The following is a 7,800-nucleotide window of genomic DNA, read 5'->3' as shown; positions in this document are numbered from 1 at the left end:
GTGAGAGTTAATAAAAACAATTCATGGTCTTGTTTAAAGCTCTAGGGTGGGCTGACAGAACCACAGGTCTGAGGATGAAATCCCCAGATGTCCATGTCCCTTTCTTCAACCACCAATTTTTGGGTAGTTTCCTTTTGTGCAGCCCCCACCCCACTAAAAGGTCAAAATGCCTCCCCCAAGGCAAATTGCATGCATTTCTGCAGATGGTGCAAATTTACTCAGGGTTTTTTTTTAAATGTGCAAACCACAGCCTGTTCCAGAGAAGGAAGTCCATGTTAAAAAAAAAATCTGACTCAGCCTGCTTCTGATCATCAGACTAAAAGTGGGCAGGAAGCCCGTTGAGCCCAAATGAGCATCCCAGCATCAAAACACCCCTAGTTCTGCCTAACCCTTCTCATCACCATCAGCAGCTGTGCTTGCCCTGCATTTTCATTGCTGAGAAGCGGCAGTGGCATTTCCCCTTATGACTGGGATGGGAAACTTGTGACTCCCCAAGTATTGGAGCCTAGAACCCCTGTTGTTGCCCCCCATGAGTTCTGCTAGTTCAGGCTGATGGCAGCTGTAGGCAAAACCACCTGGAGGATCACAAGGCTACCCATCCCTGTATTACAAGCTCTCATCTCCACTTACTCTGATCTTTTCTTTCTCTGTTATACTTCTACACTCTCACTTTCAAACTCTCTCTCTCTCTCTCTCTCTCTCTCCCTCTCTCTCTCCCCCCCCCCCCCCCCCCCCCCAGCCTTGTTTGACACTAATTGATTCCCAGGAGAATGCATCCTCAAGCCAACTTGAGGTAATCTCAGATTTTAAAATGATGGTGTGATGCCAACTAATTTTACAAGTCAAAGCTGTGTTGCATTAGTGATTTCATACTGCCTTGCAAAGCTGGTTTTCATCACTGCAACATTACAGATGTGTGACATTACAGCATATCTGACCAAACAGAGCCTTCTGTATCAATGCAGATTGTCTAGTTAACTGGTAATGATTACTTGTGCAATCAGAGCAAGTACACTTTGGTCCACAGAGCCATTTAGCTTAATACTATCCAGTGTTGATGATGCATTGTACTAAGGCTTTTAACAATGGTATTTCTCTGGGGACTACTGATTTTGCTACATTTGCATACTGTGAACGGTTCAGTGGTCTAAACAGCGATAGCTGTAGCAAATTACCACTACTGGGGAGTATCCAAGCGAGCTGTTGCCCCCAGTGGCATTGTGTAAGCAGGACTCCCTGCTTATACAATGGGGTTTGACCCCACCCCCATAAAGCAAACCCCAAATAGGCAGAAGTGCTTACTTCTCCCTTGGGACAGGTCAGTGGAGCTCTGTTATATGGCCCTCCACTGACCTGCTCATTTCCAGTTCTTCCCCAAAGTTACGCAAGTGATGGGCACTGCCTGCATAGCATTTATTATTTCCCATTGCATTCCTCTCTATGAAAGCTTTGTTTAATTGCTTTTGACAATTAAAGTACTTTCTTCCAGGAGAGTTATTTAGAAGGCTTCTGTGGCAGCATCTTTGCCGTCAGGAGAAAAGCAGGTTGCTTACCTGTAACTGATGTTCTTCGAGTGGCCATCTGTGCATTCACACATATGGGGTGCTGCCCCTGTGCAGTGCCTAGGCCAGAAGATTAGAAAGCTAACCATTTTTGGCGGGAAAAAGCTCCGCTCCCTCCCCCCACAGTATAAATAGAGCAGAGCCATTTTACTCACTCTTGAAGACCAACGTTCGCCCCCTAGTAGGCAATGACAGTACCACAACAAGCAACATCGGTACCGTAAGATTAGTATGGAACCGATATAAAAGAACAAGTCCACTCACCGACACCATGCAGGGCCGCCGGGTGGGTTGTGTGAATGCACAGATGGCCACTCGAAGAACGTAAGTTACAGGTAAGCAACCTGCTTTTCTTCATCGTGGCCTCTATGCATCACACATATGGGTGATTAGCAAGCTTACCAGACTCAGAGGAGGGAGGTGTTGTCACTGAAGAATGGCAGAGAGCACCACTCTGCCAAAGGAACAGTCCTGTCTGGCGCGCACATCAAGCCGATAATGCTTGGCGAAAGTACACGGAGCAGCCCAGGTCGCGGCTCTGCAAATATCTTGAAGTGGAACACCTGCCGCAAAAGCCGACGAAGTCGCTACTGCTCACGTAGAATGGGCCCTCGGAAGTGTAGGTAAGTCCATCCGAGTCAACTGGTAGGCCAACACAATGGTCTGCACAATCCATTTAGATAATCGCTGAGACTGGAGAACGTTTGTCATTATCAGCATATTTAACGAAAAGTCTGTTAGAATTCCGAAAGGATTCTGTACGAGATCTGTAAAAAGCAAGGCAGCGCCGAACATCAAGTGTATGGAGAGAGCGCTCAATCGGAGTCGATGGAGATGGAAAGAATGCAGGCAAGATGATATCCTGATTCAAATGAAACGATGTTGCTACCTTAGGAAGAAATGCTGAGTTCATTCAAAGAACCACCTTTTCTTTGTGGAAATTCAAAAATGGTGGGTCTGTGCGTAGAGCACAAAGCAGATTCGAGAATCGCCTGGATACCAGGATGTAAAAACATCGGTCCTGAGACTGCTTCTGTTGGTCCCGAAGGAGGAGTCGATCGTGTATGCTGTTGAGGAGAGGATTCCGTGGATCGAGATGGTAACGGAACCAATAGAGAGACCGAATCTAGCGAATGCTCCACGCTGTCAGTTTGAGCGAAGCTAGGTCTGGGTGTTGGATTGCTCCATTGCACTGCGTCAACAAGTGAGGGACTGGTGGAAGTCGATGGAAAACATCTTTGGACTGAAGGAGGAGAGCAGTGAACCAGGGTTGCCTCGGCCGCCATGGAGCTATCAAAGTCCCTGTAGCATTGTCCTGGACAATCTTCGATACCACCTTCATCAGATGGGGAACTGGAGGAAACGTGTAGAAAAACAGGTTGCTCCAATCAATCATTATTTATTTTATTTATTTAAAACATTTCTATGCCACCCCCATCTCAACAAAGCCTCAGGGCGACTCACAAAAAATACAAAAAACATACATAAACAATAACAATATAATAATTTAAAAGGAAAAAAAACATTTAAAAAACATTTAAAAAAACATCATGAGGGCATCTCCCCTCAAGTCCTGTCCGATACCCACTCTGGAGCAAAATAGTTCGCATACCCTGTTTGTTCAGGTAGTGAACAAGACTATGTCCGGGTATCCCCACAACTAGAATAGTTCGTAGCAAATCATCCGGTCCAACTCCCACTCGTGGGTCGTTGACATCTGCCTGCTCAGTGTATCCGCTTCTACGTTGTCGGTCCCTGCAAGGTGCACCGCCAGTAGCATTATGTCCCTTGGGATGCACCAATCCCAGATCTGCATTGACAATCAGGCCAAGAGCGGAGACCCTGTTCTGCCTTGCTTGACGTAGAAGACAGCAGCCATGTTGTCAGATGCAATCTGCACAACTTGGCTGTGTATAACAGTTTCGAAAGATTTGAGAGCGTTGAAAATCGCTAGAAGCTCGAGGAAATTGATGTGTCTTCCCGCTTCTTGTCAGTTCCAAGCCCCTTGGACGCGAAGTCCTGCACATGCCGCACCCCATCCAATGAGGGACGTGCTGGTGTACAATGTCACAGTTGGTTGGGGCTGACGGAATGGAACGCCTGTAGATAGGTTGCGTGTAACAGTCCACCATGTCAGGGAGTGAAGGACTGAGGATGGGATCCGAAGAAGCTTGGTTTGTAAATCCCGTTGTGGGTGAAACGATTTATTGAAGAACAATTGAAGCGGCCGAAATCTGAGTCTTGCGTAAGGCACAATGGCCACTGAGGCCGCCATGTGCCCCAGTAGTCTTTGTATGGTGACGGCTTGCACTGTCCATAGTCGTCGGATCCAATGGATGTGGGCACACAGCGTGGCTCCGCGGGATGAAGAAACGCTCTTTGTAGAATGGAGTCGATACGTGCCCCGATGAAATCGATGACCTGTGTCGGGATAAGTGACCATTTCTTAAAATTAATGCATAGTCCAAGATCATCAAGCAAAGTACAAGTCATATGGACAGCCGCAAGGAGGTTGTCCTTAGTCTGTGACACAATGAGCCAATCATCTAAATAGGGGTAGACTTGTATACCCCAAAGCCATAGGTGAGTGCATACTGGGGCCATGCATTTTGTAAAAACTCTCGGTGCCGTAGCTAGACCGAACGGGAGTACATCGAATTCGAAAATATCGGATCCAACAGTAAAACGCAGGAAGTGTCTATGGGAAGGATGGATAGAGATATGAAAATAAGCATCCTTCAAGTCCAATGAGGCGAACCAATCCCCTTTTTTCAGCAACGGAAGGATATTCTGTAAGGTGGTCATCCGGAACTTCTTTGGTTTAATGTATCTATTGACATTCCTCAGATCCAGGATAGGTCGAAGACCACCGTCCCATTTGGGGACCGTAAAATATCGAGAAGAGAATCCGTGAAGCCCATCGGTGCAAGAGAGTTGTCGAGTCGCACCTTTACGAAGAAGTTGGTAGACCTCATTGTACAAAACCGAAGATGGTGGCGTAAATTGGATAGGGCTCGATGATGGAATGATGTCGAATTCTATTCTATATCCGAGCTGTCGAATGATGGACAACACCCACCTATCAGATGTAATAGACTCCCAAATGGGGAGTCGGCTTTGAAGCCAGCTCCCAAAAGGGAGAGAGGAAGGTGGGGGGTGGAAAGACGAATTGGTTCTCCGGGACCGTCAACAAGGGTGTTTCTCGGAGTTGAAGCACCGACAGCCCTGAGAGAAGCGCTGTTGGGGCTGTTGCCTTCTACGCTGCTGCCTCTGCTGGTAGTGTTGGCGAGGTTGGTAGTGCTGGCGTCCGTAAGGCCTGGACCATGACCACTTACGTTTAGTTTGTGGGAGCTCCATGCGACGTGCTGTCATGCGGGATTCATGGATGGCTTTGAGTTTTCGATCAGTCTTCGCGTGGAAGAGGCCAGTGCCATCGAATGGCATCTCCTCTATCCTCCTCTTCATTTCTTCAGGAAAATTACAATTCCTGAGCCTAGGTGGTGACTGTGTTCCCTCAGGTGGCCCAGCAGTAGGAATCAGAGTCAGAAAATGCTGCCTCGGTGGGGAATCTCTAATTTCTTCATTGGAGATGGACTCCCGAAGCAGTGGCTCCGGTCGGGGAGACACGCTCTCAGGTCAAACCACAGGCCTGGGGGATCCCAGAGGAGTCACCTGCATCGCCAGTTGCAGGGCCAGTCCCGAGGGAGTCGGTACCATAGCGGCGGTCGGTACCGAGAACCCCGACGAACTCGAGCCCTTGCGTTTGGGGCGGTCGAGTTTCTTGCCCTTATGGGCCGCCTTAGCCGCCTTATCTTTCCTCGGCTTCTTGTGCACAGAGGATTTGTCCGGTTCTGAATGTTTACGCTTCTCCTTTTGCTTAGCTGGAGGAGAAGGTAGCTGTTGCGCTTCCGTTGAAGCAGCGCCTTCGTCCGAAGGATGCTGCGGTGGTGCAGCCGATGTAGAGGCAGGGCGCTTAGAGGGCGCGGCTGAAGCAGAGGCGGAGCGCTGCGGTGGTACAGCCGAAGAAGGGGTAGGCCCTGGGACCAACTGGTCTGATTGGAGCAAGGCCTGATCCCAAAGCAGCTTATGGAGATGATTCTCCCTATTCTTCCTGGCCTGTTTAGTAAAGACCAGGCAATGCCCGCACTTATTGGTCCTTTGCCCCTCGCGGAGGCAGAGGAGGCATAAGTCGTGTGGGTTGGCGGGAGACATTTTGGAGCTGCACTCACTGCACTTGCGGAATGCTGGCCGCTGTGCCATCGCGAAAAAGAAGAAAGAGATGATAGTACAGAGGGTAAGAATATATATATATATATTAAGATATAGAAGAAAAACTACAATGAGGAAGAGAAGAAAGAACTGGGAATATAATGAGGAACGAGGTAAGTAGAATAAGGTATAACCGTTAGGAGCACAAGGCGAAAATCTAAGCGAGAGACGAACAGGCACGAGGCACAGTGAACGGCGGTCGCAAAGACTGAGTAAAATGGCGGACGTTCCGCTCTATTTATACTGTGGGGGGAGGGAGCGAAGCTTTTTCCTGCCAAAAACCGTTAGCTTTCTAATCTTCCGGCCTAGGCACTGCTCAGGCGCAGCACCCCATATGTGTGATGCACAGAGGCCACGATGAAGAAATGAGCTGAAGCTGAAGGGAAGCTAGGTGTGAGGCACTTTCACAAGGGAAGATCAAAACATTCCTCTGCATTCTTTCTACCAACACTGCCTTGTTTCTGGTACATCCTGAAAACATTTTTATTTTAGGAAGGCTTTGTTGGTAGATGAACCTTTTCCCCATTTTTAAATGATTTCTTCTTTTAATGTGTTATTCATTTTTATTGCTTTTATTATTGGCCACCAGTCCAGAGTCTATGGAGCAGAATATTAATACCATTAACAATCATAATCAATTTAACATCAAGAGATTTGGGGCAAGGTGTCTCCAGTACATGGACCACGGCCAGATCTATGTCCTTGTGAGATCTGCCCTGGGAGAGACTGTGCATGTTGGAAACTGATGCTTGGATGTAGTGCTTTCTTAGAATTGGAATTAAAACTTGAGGCAGAATCCCTGTAAATTAGAGATACTATGGACTGGCAGTTCCCTGATTTGGGAACTGGTCCATTAGCCTATTCTGAGGGTATAGGTACATAGTTTGGGAGTGCTCCTAGATCCATCTCTGTCCCTGGAGGCCCATGTGACCTTGGTGGCTCAGAGTATCCACCACCAACTACAATAATCCTTGGAAAGGGATAATCCAGCCATGCTGATCCACACACTGGTAACCTCACAATTAGACTACTGTAATGCTATTGTAATGTAACTCTAATGCTAACGTAACTCTACATGGGGGCTATCCTGAAGCCTGGTTTAGAAGCTGCAGTGAAAGAATACAGCAGCTGGGACACAGCAGCTCACCAAAGATCTGTTAGGAGAACTCCACTGGCTGCCTCCAAGCTACCAACCCATGCTATGTTGCCGACAAAGAAAGCCCTAAAAGATTTGGGACAGTATACCAGCAGGCCACTTATATTCTATTATATATACACCAAACCAAACTTTATCTTCATCAATCTGAAAACAAGCAAGCAAAAATGAAGGAAAAAAACGCTTTCTGGGGAAAACAAAAGAGCAGCTGCTTCAAATATTTTCCTCAGAAAGGAATTTTGCCTCAACCATATACAGCCAAACTACATTTATTCCACTAAATCTTCCTCCTCCTCCTTACCATTTAAGGATTCAGGTGTGGCTGGGTTTGCATGATACTGTAGGAGATAAGCCACAGTAGGTTTTCCTATTGTGTGAACTGGACGAGCCAGCATGACAACCCATGGCTTACTGTAGTGGTGGTTGAACCCATAAGAGACTGCCATGCTGTTTGAAACCAGGTGATTGATCCCATGATGTCTCAGTGAAAAAATGCATGGGGACCTTGTCAAAAAGATGCTTTTTAAAAGGTACCAGAATTCTGACAGGCAGTTGACAGCTCCTGTAGAAAGGGGTGACTCTTACTTTTCCATGTTCCTGAGTGCCTAGTCTTGAGAACAAGTGGAAAACCAAGAGCAGCATAAGGACAGTCAAATCCCTTCCACCCTCCAAAATCCCACCAGCTCTTTTTCACAAGCACAGATGACTCTATGGGAGAAGAGCACACAATTCACAGCGAGTCCAACTATCTGTTGGATGGACTGCAGGTTAATCAAAGAGCAAGTAACTTAACCTGGTTTATTGGTATGGCAG

The sequence above is a fragment of the Varanus komodoensis genome, unplaced genomic scaffold (genome assembly GCF_004798865.1).
Source record: "Varanus komodoensis strain SLA01 unplaced genomic scaffold, ASM479886v1 scaffold1, whole genome shotgun sequence".
In the NCBI taxonomy this organism is placed as follows: domain Eukaryota; kingdom Metazoa; phylum Chordata; class Lepidosauria; order Squamata; family Varanidae; genus Varanus; species Varanus komodoensis.
Note: the sequence above shows the minus strand (reverse complement) of the source record.